General features: G+C 39.4%; 1 protein-coding gene across 2 annotated transcripts in view; it reads left to right on the top strand.

Annotated features, from left to right (window-relative positions):
• The window catches only part of sdc2 (syndecan 2), a 90,828-nt gene that overhangs the window by 45,249 nt on the left and 28,233 nt on the right, over positions 1–17,346 (top strand). The gene's annotated exons all lie outside the window — the stretch shown is intronic.

The raw sequence follows: 17,346 nt of genomic DNA on the forward strand, positions 1-17,346 counted from the left end.
AGGAGACGAAACCTGCAAACTGTATTCCAGGTGCAACGTAACCAAACTCCTACACAATTGAAGCAAGACTTCACTACTCCTACATCCAATTCTCTTGCAATGAAGACTAACATTCCATTTGCCATCCTAATAGCTTGCTGCACCTGCATATTTGCCTTTAGTGACTTCTTGACAAAGGTACCTAGGACTCTCTGCCCACCTCTTAGCATTCCTCTGAATAAAGTGGGCTTGAGGTTTTCCACATTATATTCCATCTGCATGTATTTTCCCATTCATCTAAGCTTGTCTAAATCCTCCTGAAGCCGCTTTATACCTTCCTCTCAACACATTCTCAATTAACTTTGTATAATACACCAATATGGAAATATTAAGTTTGGTCCTATATCTATAATATTCATATTTATATGTTGGGACTACCTGGGGCACAAGTACTGTTTCTTTGTGGTACCACATTTGTTACAGCCTGTGGTTATGAGAATGACCCCTTTTATTACTACTTTGCATTTTCTGTCTGTTAGCCAATTTTTAATCCATGTTGATACGTTAGCTCCCATACCATATGTTTTACTTTTGCCAACCTGTCTGCTTGGGAGTGCTTTATCAAAAGCCTTATGAAAATACAAGTATGTTATGTTCATTGAAACCTCTATCAGTTTTGCTAGTAACATCCTCAAAGAAACGTGTAAGTTCATGAAACATTACTTCCCTGTGGCAATTTCAAAGTCACTATGCCCAATCCAATCATTACCCAAAGGTTAGTATATATGTTAGTCTATCTTGAAACTAATTGTTGGGCAATTTGTCTTGCTTCTTAATTGCAAAAATAAAACTAATAATAGTATGGTTTTTCAAACAGTTTTTAATTCTAAAGTAAATGTGCTGATTTTCATCCATTTTATTCAGTTGCACATTCGTACGGTTTTTTTCTGCCTATGGCCTCTTCTTGCAGCACCTTCTGCCGAAAAACAGATGAGTGATTAGGCTAGGCTGTTTGTTGCATGGAATGAGCTAACAGGTACGTGACAAAGAGTCAAGACTCTGCACTCTTTGTTCATACTCGCTTAAACTGGTGATTTCATGTCTATCGCTCTTCCTTCAACAAGGAAACTGGACAGCTGTTGCTATGAGATGATCAACAATATAGTGTTTTGGTGCAGGAGTGATGTTAGAAGTTGTAATTTTAGAAAGTAATTCTGTTTTCTCCTGTGTTCATTTTTATGAATGTTTAAAGAATGTGTGCAAAAAGGATGTTATCCTGACAGCTTTGATTCTGGCAATAAACATGTCCTTTACAACATCAGTATCCAAAGAACAAATACAATACCCTTTTTTAAAAAATATTGCATTTCATAATATACTGAATTTACAGTCTTAAAAGCTGATCATGTTTGAACACTTGGGTGCAAAAAAGATCTGTCCAAACTGAATTGATAATAATCTTCAAAAGTGAACTTTTCTGGGACTGGAGAGACTGAGTAGGCTGAGGCTTTTTTCCCCCTGGAACGTGAAAGGTTGAGGAGTGACCTTTATCGAGGATTATAAAATCATGAAGGGCATGGTTACCGCGAATAGTCAAAGTCTCTTTCATAGGGTGGAGGAGTCAAAAACTAGAGTGCATTGGTCTAAGGTAAGAGGAGACAGATTTATAAAGGACCTGAGGAGTAATGTTTTCAGAGGGTGGTGCGTATATGGAATGAGCTACAAGAAGTAGTAGTGGAGGCGGGTACACCATCTAAAAAGTATCCAAATGGATTTAGAGGGAGATGGGTAAATGCTGGCAAATGGAACTAGGTCAGATTGGGATGTCTAGTCGTGTGTGGATGAGTTGGATTAAAGGGTCTATTTCCATGCTGTGTAACTGTGTATGTAGTGTGCTTTCAGTTGAATAAAATTGCAAGAGCAGTGAAGTTCCATCGTACCATTTTGGAGAAGTCTACCTACAGTCACCGTAAAACAAAAATAAAGAACTACAGATGCTGGATATATGAAAACACAAACAGAAAGTGCTGGAGAAACTCAGCAGTTTGATAACATCTGCAGAAAGAGAAGCAGAGTTTAATGCTTCAGATCTAGTGACCCTTCATCAGAAGGTCAGAAATTGAACTCGAGCCATTTCGTTTTGTGTTTCTACATGCTCACCTTTCTTTCTTTGTGAATCTAATGAAGTAATGCTCAAGAGGTTGTAATTTTAATAGTTCTTATTAAACTTACGTTTTACTGCGCTAGAATGTTGTCAATAACTTTGATTTTTTAAAATTTAGGACATTCAGGTAGGCTAACATTATCACTGATTAAGTCATAGCTGTAGTCTGGAAAATGTAATATTACTGTATAAGCTTTATAATCTGCCACATCAATTTTTGCCAAACCAGGCATTATTGTTTAAGCAACATATGTTTTGAGTCCTTGAATGAATGGTCTAACCCACCTCACTGCCAACTGGAAGATTGTATGGTACAAAGCCTGGAGGAGTGAATTTACAAGCTAAATTCCAGACACATGGATTGTTTCATACAGTGTAATGCTAGAAATACTTTCCACAGCTAGTCTGTAAATATCAAAATAAAAGATTCCTTAGCTGGTTAGTATAAGTCTAGCTGTGCTAAGCATTAGATATTTAAATGTCCTGGACTGCATTTCACTCAATTTTCATGCATTCTGCATAAAACAAACCTAATCTTACAATAGAATCAAAAGTCCATGGGATTTGGTTTTACTGTAGCACCACACACCAGAAAGTGCTGCAGCGTCAGAATTGTTAACTTTTGGGTTGATGTTTTGACTAACCAGCGCTTTGTGAACATATCCAATTCCTTGAAACTATTTGGGAAAAGAGAAGGAAGTTGTCCAAGTGCAATGGACAGTATTCCTCCATCAACCAAGATCACCAAAGAACACAAGATTTTTCTAGCTGTTAATACCATACTTGTTTGTGAGATGTCACTGTGTTTTGAGTGACACCAAAAACTGCATGTCAGAACGGTTAATCATAGACCCCAATGAGATGTCAAAACAAGGAGAACTTTGTGCACTTCTGTGTAATATATCTCTCATTCTTAGAGCATTGCAGAGTATTCCAAAACAGTCACATCTTTAAGTAAAAGTGGTACTAAGCTGCACAAAAGGTGTGTCACATTCAATATATAAAGTCTGTAGCTAATTTTTCTGTTTTTGATGGTGTTACTTGTTGGCTAGGGCACTGAAAGAATTCCCTGAGGGGCCGATTAATCATTGCAGCCTAGTTTGTGTGCTCATATGCTAGTGTGGGGATTGACGAGGCTAAGCCAAATCGACAATCCCTTTAAAAGTAAGGCAGTAGATGGAAGTTGTTTATTTTACCTTGTTGATCTCCAAAAGGCAAATGCTTATTGTATTATGCTAATCAAATACCAGAAAAGCAATTAAAAAAGAAGAAAGGTATTCTAACTAACTTAGTCTTCATTCAAAAGTCTCCCCCCTCCCAAATTGGAATGATAGCATGTAATGAATAATTATCATTTTACTTTTAAAGAAGCAAGTGGTGGTGTTTCCATGCATGTGCTTCTCTTCCGTCACAGTTACTGGGTCAAAATCCTGGAATGTCTTGCTAACTGCACTCATGTCTGTACACCATGTGGATTGCAGTGGTTCAAGAAGGCAGATAGCCACCACCTTCTCAAGGTTAATTAGAGATGGCCAATACACACTGGCCTAGCCATCAACACCCATAATCCCATGAAGAAAAAAACTCTGCTTATTCTTTGGCTGACAGAGAGGTTGCACTCCATTAAAGCAAATACAGTAAATGGCCAACTTGGGACAAAGTGAGCATTTTAGTACTCAGTGATCAGGTTGAGTACAGGTAAGACACCAGAGAGAGGTCCAGGTGGAGGGAAAGGTTGGAGGTGAACAGCAGTAAATTTGAAGAGAGGTTAAGATTGCGAATATTTATTGAGAACTGTAGACATAATATCGGCCACCTTAATTTCTCTCTCTCTGCCGATGCTGCCAAACCTAGTGAGTTTCTCCAGCACTTTATGCTTCAGATTTTCGGTATCTGCAGTTATTTGTTCTTAAGCTGTAGTAAATTATGGATTGTAAATGGCATTGCAAGTCACCTTGGTGATCCTGAATCAGCAAGGGGAAGGTGTACTTTTATTCTGTCTGAGTGGAGCAGTTACCGTTTAGTGACTTCTTCTGAATTGTAATCAAACTGAATAATGTGTGCTGAATTCAGTTGCACCTTCAACACTGAGTGAGTGTGGATTTGGCTGCAGTGAAAACCTGAAGTTACTTGAAATGTATGCTGTGTCTCAAATGCACAGTGAAGTTATTTCAGAGACTTTCTGCCATTCTATTTAAGATTTTCCCGAGTGTTTGGTACAAGATCTCTGTGCTGGCCATAGCTTTTTCACAGGCAAACTGAAAATGACAGTCCTGACAAAATCTGAAACTTTTTGTTGACTTGGTGTTTGACTGAAAATTACTTTGGCTTGATCATTACAAGAATGCATCCAGAATGCCTCTGACAATGGAAGTAATCCAGCAATTAATTTCCAGTAGGATTAATATTTCCCAAATGAAATTTGAATAAATTCTATGTTTAATGCAGTCATACTGATTTGTATCACAAATTATAGCTTTACTTTTTAAACCTGATGGCATATCAATTTTCGATGTTTCAACTATTTTCTCCTTGAATAGCCTGCACTTAATCTGCAAATGTTTTCCCTTCCTTTTCTTTCTGACCTCTCTCTCTCTCTCTCTCTCTCTCTCTCTCTCTCTCTCTCTCTCTCTCTCTGCATAATATGATTGTAGTCAGAAAGACCATTGCTCTGGTGGCACCTCTGCAGCAACAATCAACCAATGGGATTGTTGTAACTTTGTGAAAAGTCCAACATTGTTCTGCATATCACTAGGTCAGACCTAATGTCTATTGGTAAATCTGTTTTTGTGAGCAGTGATGTTTTGGATGGCTTCTGGATGCTGTGTTTCAGTCGATTTTGGGGGTGGGGGGGAAGATGGGGGAACGTCGGCCAGGGGAGAAGTGTGAAAAACAACAGCTGATCGTTAAAAAGAACAAGATACTGTCAGGCTGCCTCCTGGTTTGACTAAAACTGAGTAGTGAAAACATTTTTTCTTTTTCAAGGATCAGTCACTAGGGAGAGTCCTGAACAGTTCAATGCTTGTGCTGATTTCTTCGTCAGTTGTGATTTTTGGAGTTCTAAAATCTTTTTTACTTGCTTTCTGGAACTTCGTCTTTGAGGGAAATAGTGTTAGAAATCGGAAGTTAACATTCACTGACTATTTCATTGTGATGCTTAATGAGCCATGCAGAATTGGCAGTGAACTAGTAGCAATCTCCTAACGTAAAACTTTTGTGTTTTACAGTTGCTGAATTACAGCAAAATAATCTTGAGATAAGCTGAGCAGTTCATCTTTCTGGGTTTATAAATTGTCTGGAATAGTTTGTATAAGCTTGCATGTCTGTGTGAAGGATGGAAAAGGATGATCTACTGTCCAAGGAATGTGTCCAGCTGTGAGCTTGAATCATATCGTATTTGAAGAAGAGTCATGGAGCAATGGCATTGAATAAAGCTGACTTGTGCTTTGCAAGTAAGAAGACATGGGAACAGCCAAATATTTGTTTTATGAAGAGAACACCCCCATCCTTTTGTTTACTCAATTGATCTACGCCTTCCTTGACTGCTGTGACCTGAAGCTGATATCTCTCACTCTCTCCTTTGTGCACATTCCCCCTCTCCAACACCACACCACCTTCTCGGAGTGCTTCGAGCTCCACCCCATGCTCACAGCTGACATAGAGAAATGTATGTTTTCACCTATCTTGTGTTTCTCTCTCAAAAAATAATCAATAGGAAATTTTGGATGTTTCTTGTTTCAATTAATCTTGCTCTTGCCTTTGGGATAGTGTCTGCCCAGTGCCAGAACATAAACACATGATCTAGGCTAGTATTTTGGTGTAGGACTATTGCATTGTTAAAGAGGCTTTCTTAAAAAAAAGATTGTTTAGGAGCAAATTACTGCAGATGCTGGAATCTGAACTGAAAAGAAAAAATGCTGGGGATCACAGCAGGTCAGGCAGCATTAATGGAGTGCGAACAAGCTAATTTTTTAAGTGTAGATGAGTCTTCATCAGAGCTGAAGTGAAGTGTGTAGGGGACAGCATTTATGGAATAATGTTTGGGGGGGAGCATGGTGGTGGCAATATGGATATTCGAGTGCTAGGAGAACGGATATTGTTCAGATTATGTGTACGCAATCTGCACTATAGCAATCCTTTCTCCCCCACACTCCAACCCCTGTGATCTCCAGTATATTTTGTTTTCAGTATGGATTGTTTGTTTGGTTGAACGTAAATGATTACCAAGCAGCATAAAAGATTGGGAATGTTCTCATGGTACTCTGGCTAGTATTGATCTCTGCATCATCAAATCATATATCAGATTACTTATCTCTCGTTATCGTTTGTGGAACATTAGTGCACACAGTCTTTCGCATTGTCCCACCTAAGAATATTATATTTTCAAAACCAGTTTGTATTATGAAGCGCTAAGCCAAACTTCTCTGAAGGGCATTGAAGAAGGGACAACTGTTTTGTTTTGTTTAATCTAGTCCACAGTAGTTGAAGGAGGTACTACAGGGGAAGTGGAAAAGGGGTGCATATAGTAAATAAGGAACCAAGGGAAGTGAAGTATTTGTTGGTGAGTTTGATGAGATCTGACATGTCCAGTAATGCAATGAGCTGGGACTATCATAACAGTCAGAGAGGGGTTCAATGTGGGAGGAGGCACAGGGGTGATAAAAGAGGCATTGTGGAATGGGTCTGATTTGGGATGGTGGTGAGAGAGGGGACTGAGAAAGAGGTTGTGATGAGAGACGTTCTATGAAGAGGATTATTTGGGGAATGAGAGAGGGAATAAAGGGAGTAAGGAAGAATTGGTGAGGAGAGGGGTTATGCAGAGATTTGGGGAATGGGAGCAATAGCGAGAGATGATGGTAGGTTTGTGGGAGAGGCAATGGGGGGGCTTGGATTTTACAGAGAAGTAGAAGGGTTTGAAGAGTTAAAAAGGAAGGAGGCTAAGTGTAGTGATGTATGTGTACACTAAGGTTGGGTTATAGGCAGAGGTGATAATGGGAGAATTTATGAAGAATGGTTAAGAGTGGTTTATGAAGGGGGTTCAGAGATGAGAGAGTAAGAATGGTCATGGGGTGAGAGGTCAAAAGGAGAAATAAGGTGAGTGAGAGGTTTTAAGTAGAGGTTAACAGGTTTCCAAGATGAGAGGGAGATTTGGAAAAGATAGGAAGGTAAAGGTGGTTAAGGGAAATTTTAGAATGGATATGGCAAAAACGTTAAGAGACTGCTCAGAAGTTGGGAGCAGAGTTATGTAGCCTTGGCGTTGGGGGGTGGTTGGTGGTGGTGGAAGAGAGGGAAGTTTAAAAGAAGAGGAAGATGTAAATGTATTCAGATCATCAGGCCCTGTCCCCACGTGTGTTCCCAATACCTAGTTGCCCTTGAACACCACTGAGTTATTTGCTAAGCCATTTCAGAGGGAAATGAGAGTCTGGAGTCACATGTAGACCAGACCAGGCAGTGTTCCTTCCTGAAAGGACATGAATGAACTTGCTGGGTTTTACAATAATCAGCATGAATACATGGCCATCATTGCTGATATTTATTCAATTTAAATTCCACCATCTGAACTGGTGAGAGTCAAACATTGTTTCCCAGAATAGTACCTGGGTCTCTGGATTACTAGTCCAGTAACAATGCCACTAGGACATCGCTTCCCCAAGCGAAGGGTAGTATGTGATGATTTAGAGTAGAAAATAAAACAGTTTCTCAGCAGTTTGGAGTTCCTGGCTCCATGTCTTGCAAGTGATTTTTGCAAAAGATGGCAGTGGATGAAGACTAAGCACCCTCGAAAAGGATCTTTGATCACCCTTGTTGGCACACAATCCAGTGAGCGACCCAAGAAAAGGAGCCTCTTCGAAGACTTTCTTGTTACTTTTGTGATGTGATGCCTGAAGAGGATGTGAAAGATGCTATATGGAAATAATTGCTTTATAGAGTCATAGAGATGTACAGCATGGAAACAGACCCTTTGGTCCAACTTGCCCATTTCTTTTGCAAATGTGTGTCCTGTCTGTGCAGTACATAATATGATGTGGTTCTAGAGAGGAACTTATGGCGAAGTGAGATCTGATGGCCAGTTAAGCCAGTCTTGACTAGATGAAATAATAACAGAAATTGCTGGTGAAGCTCTGCAGTTCTAGCAACATCTATGGAGAGTAACTCTTCTTCAACAATAAATTTATATCATTGTATGATATGAATTTGAAGTGCATAAGGTGTGGTTATTTTGAATCAGTTGTTTCATTTGGCAAATGTTATAGATGAAGTGTATTACCAGTAGCAGCAAGGTAACTGTAGAACAAACTGCCAATATATCAGTATCATTAGAATTGATTGGACAGCAGAAATGTTTAAATGTAAGAAATTATTTTGCCTTTTTTATTAGTGCCACTTGATTGAAAATATTATAAATATTCAAGGTTGTGCAAGTTGCAACTTCTGCAAACCAAGCCTACTCAATTCCCACCAGTCCATAGAAAATTTATCACATTGTATAAAGACCATATGGAGCAAAAGAGACTAAAGGAATGTAATATATCAGTGGGGGATGGAGGAAAAATTTGTGTAGTGCCACTGTGTCGGATCATTTTTGTCTTTCTGTATCGTTAAGTACGAGCATGCACTTGCATATATTTTGGTTTAATTAGTGCATAGTTGAAGAACCTTGAGACCAGCTTTATTTTGATGTTTGGGATCTGAAACGGGAAGAAACAGAGCAGACATTTCCTGTCCAGTTTAATCTGTCCTCTCCTGAATAGACCACGTGAAACATGAGTACAAGTGATCTGTTGTGAAGCTGCAGGGCTTGGAATGTGGCGCCTGCCTAGAAAATGTTAGTCAGTACAGTTTGTTTTGAAACCAGTTGAGGTTTCTTTTCTCTCCATTTTCCACATCCTGTATTAGCATACCAGTTAATACCCTACAGGCGTACTGGAACAAGAAATGTTTCAAAGTTAAAATTTTAGACCAAAAATTGAACTTTTAATAATGCATTAGTTTAAAATAACATTTATATACCTCTGCTTGTTCTTTATTCTATGGCTTGTGATTCCCATGTTAATGCGTTATTGAAAGTCTGTTTTGCCTCAAACCTATTTTAGCAGAGAAAATGTTACACTTATCGTCACAAATTGTAAGCTTGATTTATTATTTCCTTAAGATTACATTTAGTGATGTAGTTTCATGTATTATGCCATTGCATTATCAGTTTGATACCACATTTAAATTGCTTTAACTGCCATTGGCAAAGCAGGAATCACCTAACTCAGCACTGGGCTTTCTATGTCCCTGTGGCTTAGTGCTTACTACTGCATTTATTTATCCACTAGGGACCTAAAATATTTTTTCAAACACTTTCAAAACTAGCTCAAATTTAATGCAGAGTTGAAATCCTTGTAACAAATAATTCCATGTAAGTTGTATTGCTGCAGTTCGTTCAGTTGACTAGATGACTAGAATAAAACCAGTACTGTGGCTTCAACCGTTATACCAGCTGTGCTAGTTCTTGAAGGGAGATCTGCTTGCTCGCCTTGTGTTATTCTTGTGGCGTATTTATCTTCAAGCTACATATAACCAACTGGGTCTATTGAATAGAGAGTAATCTCTGTGGCAGTTTACATCACATTGAGTGTATCCAAAAGTCTAGGGTAAGAAATTAGGCTTGATTGCTTCCCTTATGAGTGTCCTTTAACCTCTAACATAGCATCAGGCCAGCACTGGGCACTAGTACTGCAGATAGGAGAAAGTGTGGACTGCATATGCTGGAGATCAGAGTCTAAACGTGTGCTGCTCGGAAAGCACAGCCGGCCAGGCAGCATCCGAGGAGCAGGAGAGTTGACGTTTCGAGCATAAGCTGTTCATCAGGAATGTGAGGAAGGTTTTGCTTGAAATGTTGACTCTCCTGCTCCTTGGATGCTGCCTGGCCAGCTGTGCTTTTCGAGCGACACACTTTTTGACTCCCCCCTCCCCCCCACTACTATTGCGGATTTCACCTTGTGCTCAGAATCAAAGCCACTAGAAGAATGAACAGCAAACAAATCATGATGTCAGTCTCATACAATACCAATTTGATGCAGGGCCATTTTGGTGCCTAAGACCTCAGTCATCTCACAGGTGTGTGTGCGTTCTATGCAATTTAAAGGGATTATTAGCTATTGCAGGTTAATAACTTTTTACCCTTTACTTGTTGTTGCAGTCCTACAACTGTTTGCTGCTGTCTATATTGTTATGACCAAGTGATAGTGGGAGTATGATCGTTGTCTTAATCTTTTGACCCCTTTTGGACAGTATAATAATTGTTTCTTAGCACACAAATCATACTAAAATTCAAATGTCATTAATTTGTTTTAAGTAAAGGATCCAAATTGTAATGTTTTGAGTGCAAGATAAAGGGATTTCATTGTCACGTTTCTTTTGGGATTAGGAGGCATCAAACTTGTACACAAACAGAAGTGCAAAAGGCTATTTAGGGATTCTGTACTTAAATATCAGCAAGGAGCAATGTGTGAGACATCTGTGTCTCACACATTGCTCCTTGCCAACCAGATACCCCAACCTAATCTAGCCATTTGCCAGTACTTTGCCCATATTCCTCTAAACCAGGGGTGGGGAACCTGCGGCCTTAAGGTCACATGCGGCCTTCTAGGCCATTGTGGCCTTTTGAATGAATCCAAATTTTGCAGAACAAATCTTTTAATTTTTATTAATTTTTTCGTCCTTTATTATTTTTATTTTAATCTTAAAATGAATGTATTTAAAATACCAAAGAGTAAAAGAAAATTCAACGAAATAATTCCCACTTATTGCTGCAAATCTACATTCTCCTACTTAACCAAAATCAAGACGCCCTTAAGGTCACAAATGATGGATACCTACCTAGAGGATCAGCTAAAACTGCAGACCTCCATGCTGCAACCAAATGTTCAAATGCTTTCCTACAAAAAGCAGTCACAACAAAGTCATTAAAAGGTTAGTTAACTTTAGAATTAACATTTCTTTTCTTTTTTTTAGTACATAGTAGTTAGATTTTTACAAAATAATGTGAATTTTGAAGAATATATAATTGAAGTTTCTTGGATGCAGCCTTATTGGATTACAACTAATGTAATGCAGCCTTCCAACATGAAAAGGTTCCCCACCTCTGCTCTAAACCCTTCCTATTCATATACCCATCCAGATGCCTTTTAAATGTTGCAATTGTACCAGCCTCCACCACATCCTCTGGCAAATCACTCGGTACACGCACCACCCTTTGTGTGAAAAAGTTGCCCCTTAGGTCACTTTTATATCTTACCCCTCTCACCCTAAAACTATGCCCTTTAGTTCTGGACTCCCCTACTCCAGGGAAAAGACTTTGTCGATTTATCCTATCCATATCCCTCATGATTTTATAAACCTTTTATAAGGTCACCCCTCAGCCTCCGATGCTCCAGGGAAAACAGCCCCAGCCTGTTCAGCCTCTCCATGTAGCTCAAATCTTCCTACCCTGGCAACATCCTTGTAAAGCTTTTCTTAGTCCTCTTCTCTTTCCCTTACAACGCTTTACGTAATTTAAAAGTTCTTTTAATTCTTATGTTAGTCATGGCTCAGTTTTTAATTATTTTGACTGCATAACATGTTTGGTTCTTTGAATCATTTAAGTTTTGAGCGGAGTTGATAATGCATTTTTTTGTGCTTCATGCAAATGTGTCTTGAGTTTCTCTGCTTCTTCTGGAGTTGCTGGGTTATATTCCACCGTATATCTCAATACCTTACTTTATTATGTACCTAACCCACGAGTATCTCCTGCATTTAGGCATGTGGGGAGGAGAAGCTGCACAGGTGCGTCATCCTGTTTTTTTTCCCCCCTCATTCGAAGCAAAGCTCTCAAAGACAGTGTAGTTTTACCTCCTTCATCTTTATTCTGGGCCCTGGAGGGAGAGAGAACTATTGCCCATGTGCACAGGACATAAGTTCATGGTCTTCTCTGGAACAGCATTTTCTGAATGAACTGTATAGTCACTTTACAGGGAGGAGCATCCAGATAAGGCAATATACGTATTAATTTGGTGGCAGTTACAATCAAAGAGTGTCAATAGCAACGATTAAGCCGTCTGTTGTTACACAATTAATAACTGGCTTCACATAATGAATACGTTTTAACTTGTCAAACTGACCTCACATACTGAATGCTATATCTCATCTTGTTTAATGACTGCTTTTCCACTTTGTTAACCATTACCCTTACCTGCAGCACCCCATTATTAACTGTAAGTCCTTATCTGACCTGAGTCATGCTCAGCTGAACTTCTTGTTTCACAATACTCAGAACTTAACTCTTTCCCTGCCTGCTTATACCCAATACACACACTCAGGTGAACTCATACCCGATCAATAGGAGTAACCAGATATCCATCCTTTTTTGTTCCTATTTCTGGGGGGCATTGAGACCAATGAGCTTGAGAGTAAATTTTGTTGTAGCATCCATTGGTAAAGTTGCTGCATATTTCTTGCTTATGCATGTAGCTGGGGACTTCAACGAAGATTCGAACGGGAGACATCCAATAATATCTAGAAGTATGATATCTTATCCCTTGATCTTGCTGTGCCATTCAATAAAATGATTGGGCAGAGTCTCTATCCTTCATGGTTTCCTGCACTATCTCAACATTCTTTTGATTGCATTATGTGCAGTACCATTGGTGGTGACTTGTACAGGAGAAATCTGACTGTGTGCATCAAGACTGGAAGCAGTTTGGTCGTGGTTGATTTAACGAGTAATTGTACTATCACGCAAGTGCCAGGCATTGGCCATTGTCCCTTTGGAGATTGTGGTATTGCTATCACTGAATTCCCCCTCTCTCAACATCCTGGAGTTGAGAGACTGAACTTGATTACCTGTATAAATATTGTGGCTCTGAAGCTTGATTGACATCCAATCCACTCAACTTGAATGTCAGCTGAAGTTTGAACAGTTTGAACACACTAGTGCATGCCTGAAGTTTAATAGTACTGTCATAGTAGTTTGATATTAGGACTTTTTGTTTCAGCAGATGTATGAGGTCAATCAAGAGCAGACTGCTCCAGTTGCTGCAAATGTAATGAATTATTCTTTTCAATATCGCTAATTTGCTTTTATCAAGAATAATGTAGAATGCACGTTACTGAATTAAGTCACAATGTCATTTTGAATAAAGCTATTCATACATTTATTGCTGCTCCACAGTGATATTGCATATGATGAATGCAGATTGATATAGCAGCAGGGAAATTTTTGAAGGCTTGGGCATTACTTAGAACAAATTATTTGAGTATTTATCTGTACCAGATACTATAGTATCATAATTAAGGTTCTTCAATATGATGTTCCAAGCTAATTTTCAACTGAGTTTTCCAGCCTTTTCACATAATTCAACATCACTTATTTTATTATGCCGACAAAGATTCCAAGTGTTAAATTACTGCATTTTAATTCAAACTGGATTGTTCTATTTTCTGTAAAGGAACAACTGAAATATGCGAAGTAGTTTGTCATAAGATTTTGAGTCGAGTTGTTTTATAGTTGATTTGCATCATTGTCTTGTCAGCATATGTCATAAATAAAATAGCTGGTACCGATGAGTTGTCCTTGTGCATTGGCATTTCCAGATTTTCATGCACTATTTTCAGTATTGCATGTGGGTTTCTGATAGGGCTATAAATACTTCTGTTATTATTTGTGTATGAATGGAAAATTAATGATGATTGCCATTGCTGTTGTTTGTATCTTGAAGATTTGTAAATCTGAGAGAAAATACTTTTATTTTGGAGTGGTCTTTCATAACACAGGGTTCAGTAGCAAGTGTTGCCTATTTCATGATTTGACTTTAGGCAATAGTTCAAAGTAAGCAGGTTTATATTTTTCCTTGCGTTTAATATTAAAAGTATTTTCTAAATTAAAGCAAATTTTCTAGTTATCTGTAGGTTTGCAAACTACCAAATTGAAATTAATTAAAATCTTGAATGAAGATTTGTATCTGTAAGGCACCCATTAAGAGCCAATACACTGAAAGATTTAGTGTTTGGAAATAGTGATATAAGAAAAACAAGTCCAGGCAAATGTCTGGGGAGCAGTGATCGTGATTTAAAATGATTGAGAGATTTCGATAATCCTGAAGCAGCCGCTCAGGATTGAGGATTACCAGTTGGTTTCACTCCAATGGGATCTGAGGTTGCTGATAAGTCCAAAGTGCAATTTGCAGACTGGCACATGGAGGACAGATGATGCTTGAAGGGTTGGGCAGATGAGGTGTTTGGAAGTTCATGCGCTGTCTCAGATTGTCAAGATCACACAGATGTTTAAAGTTGAAACACATTTTGGTGTGTGCAGTGTCTTCCCAGACCAACTACTTCCATTATGAGCAGTTGCCAGTTGGGGAGTCCCATGAGCTGGTAGGATGTTTGACCCCCTTATGAATGCTTTAGGGGCATCCTTAAAGTGGTCTTCCCTACAGTGGTGTGATGAAATGCAGACAGAGTGACTGCTTTGCAGAACACCTGTGTTCTGGTCTACAAAATGAGCTCAAGCTTCCAGTTGCCTGCCACTTATAGACGTGCCATCATGTCTATTTCAGGCCTATTGCAGTGTTCAGTTGCTGGGTGGCTTTTAGCACAGTCACCCATTCTCACTCCTGGGCCCATTATCATATGTGGGTTGCATTCACACAGCTCACCAGTTTTCTCCTACTCTTAGCTCTTACAATTGCTTATTTCAGCTTTTCTTCTGCCCTGACCTGCTATCCATAATCTCCTTGTTTACCTAGCCCTTTTGTATCTTGCTCTCTCGCCCTCTCTTTAGCTTCAGCATAAAAACCACATTTCCTAGCTGTTAACAGTTTTGAAGAAGCGTCGCCGAACTTAGAACTTTGCTTTCAGTCTACAGATACTGTGTTTTTCTAGAATTTTCTGCTTTTGATCCAGGGAGTTATGTGCTAGCTGCCTTAATATTGGTGGTAGAAAAAAATGCTGTAATCTTTGCCAAAAGATAAGGACATCTGGATATCAAATTTTTAAGTCAGCTCAGATCTCAAAGGAGAGACCACATTTAACCAGATTTATTGAATTATTAGACAAAATAACAGCAAGAGTACACAAAGGCAAATCACGACAAGACTTTCAGAAAACATTTGATAAGGAACTCAAGACAAAGATAATCAAGAGTGATAGCTAAAATGGATCTTAGTGTGCATTTCTGTAGCTACCACATGCCCACATAACGATCAAAAACAGACTCCGATGTTTACTCTTTTCTGTCAGAAAGCATGGAGGGTGCTATATTGGCAAAGGTCAAACAGACATTGGCCTTTCTGAAGCAGGCATTAAACTAAAGCAGCTAACTGCTTCCAGTTTGTGCTCCAAAACCATGAGAAAGCTAATTGACTGTTGGCTAAGGGAATACCACCTTTAAGCACCACACAAGTTAGAAACATAAATAAATGCTTCTTGTAGTCACTGATTCTAGTGCTGGGTTCTGCTGACCCCCTTGTCTAATAGCATTTCTAACAATCCAATGAGTCTTAACTGCATGGTCCATATTTACCAGCAGCTGTGCTGAGACCTGCTACCAACCTACTTGATTCCCCCATCGAACCCCAAACAAGGACTACGCTGTTCTTCAGTCTCCGTAATTGACACTTTGGTAAGGTCCAAAGCCTAACATCAAAGGCTGCTTGAACCTCCCAGTTTGAGCTCTGCTTGTGGGGCCCCAGAAGTGGGTGCAAGTGAATTTATCACCCATGGAAAGATTTGATTGAAATTTAGCTACAATTTTCTTTTGTAGTAGGTAGGCCATAAGGAAGGATTAAGTAATGTTCTGCAGGGACCACTGTTCACGTGCAAACTCAGGAGTCCAAATGATTTATGTGCCGTGAATAGAAGATAGTACTTGGTGGAGGTGTGGCTCAATATGGTGAACTACACCAAAGTTCAGAGAATCAACAACTGGTTTGTGCAATGGCAAATGCAACTAAATACAAAATTTTCAGAATGGGCTCAAAATGTTAACAGTTTCTGTCTGCACAGATGTCACCAAACCTGCTCATTGTCTCTTGCATTTTCTCTCCTTACCATGGATGTTGGACGTCGAAATATTTCCCTTTTTATTAAAGAAGCAAAGGTGACATCCTCAGTGCTTGAATACCGGCCACTGCAGCGGACAGCGGGAACTGACAACCGGAAGCGGCAGAGACAAACCACTATAAATGCCGGAGGAAACATCACCAAAACGCTTCACAGGAGGCTCCTAAGCACTGAGGATGTCACCTAGACAGGGGACGAAATGTCTGCAACACAAATTCCCAGCTCGGTGAACAGAACCACAACAACATTCTTGTCTACTATATTTTGTTCAGTCTCTTCCTGCCCACCGGTCTGGAGGATTGACCGCGTTGTTGCATGCGGTGCAGCGTGAATAGTTGGGCTAACGTTGCATCTTTTTGGACTGATTTTGTTTTTTTCTATCTTTTCGACTTGTCAATAATTGGTTAGCCATTGTGCATTATCTGTAAATGCTCTCTGCCCCTGGGGGAGATGGAGCAGAAAACCTGTTCTTCACATTTCTTTAAAAATAGGCTTGGTGAGTGCTAAAACTGAATCTAGCCAATTCTATTTATAGTTAAACAGAGGCTAACACAAGCTCAAGATAGGAAGAGAGAAGCCCATTAAATTTAATTTATGCTAAGTTATTTTGGAAGTTTAGCTTCTTAAAGCAGCTGCACCCAATGGTGTGAATAGAACAATGTTTAAAAAAATACTTAAAATATATATTTTACAAAATGAAGCTGCTGGTGTGAAGAAATTGAATCCCACTTTTGAATATTAATGAAATTATAAATTGTGGTTCCTGATAAAGTGCAAAAAAACTAATGGTGTCTTTTAAATTGATTTATATCTTGTACTGAAAATGTGTTGCTGGAAAAGCGCAGCAGGTCAGGCAGCATCCAGGGAACAGGAGAATCGACGTTCGGGCATAAGCCCTTCTTCAGGAATGAGGAAAGTTTGTCCAGCAGGCTAAGATAAAAGGTAGGGAGGAGGGACTTGGGGGAGGGGCGTCGGAAATGTGATAGGTGGAAAGAGGTCAAGGTGAGGGTGATAGGTCAGACTGGGGTGGGGGTGGAGAGGTCAGGAAGAAGATTGCAGGTTAGGAAGGCGGTGCTGAATTCGATGGATTTGACTGAGACAAGGTGGGGGGAGGG

This window comes from Chiloscyllium plagiosum, unplaced genomic scaffold (genome assembly GCF_037043375.1).
Source record: "Chiloscyllium plagiosum isolate Xiang-an unplaced genomic scaffold, Cpla_swu_hap1 HiC_scaffold_4, whole genome shotgun sequence".
Lineage (NCBI taxonomy): Eukaryota > Metazoa > Chordata > Chondrichthyes > Orectolobiformes > Hemiscylliidae > Chiloscyllium > Chiloscyllium plagiosum.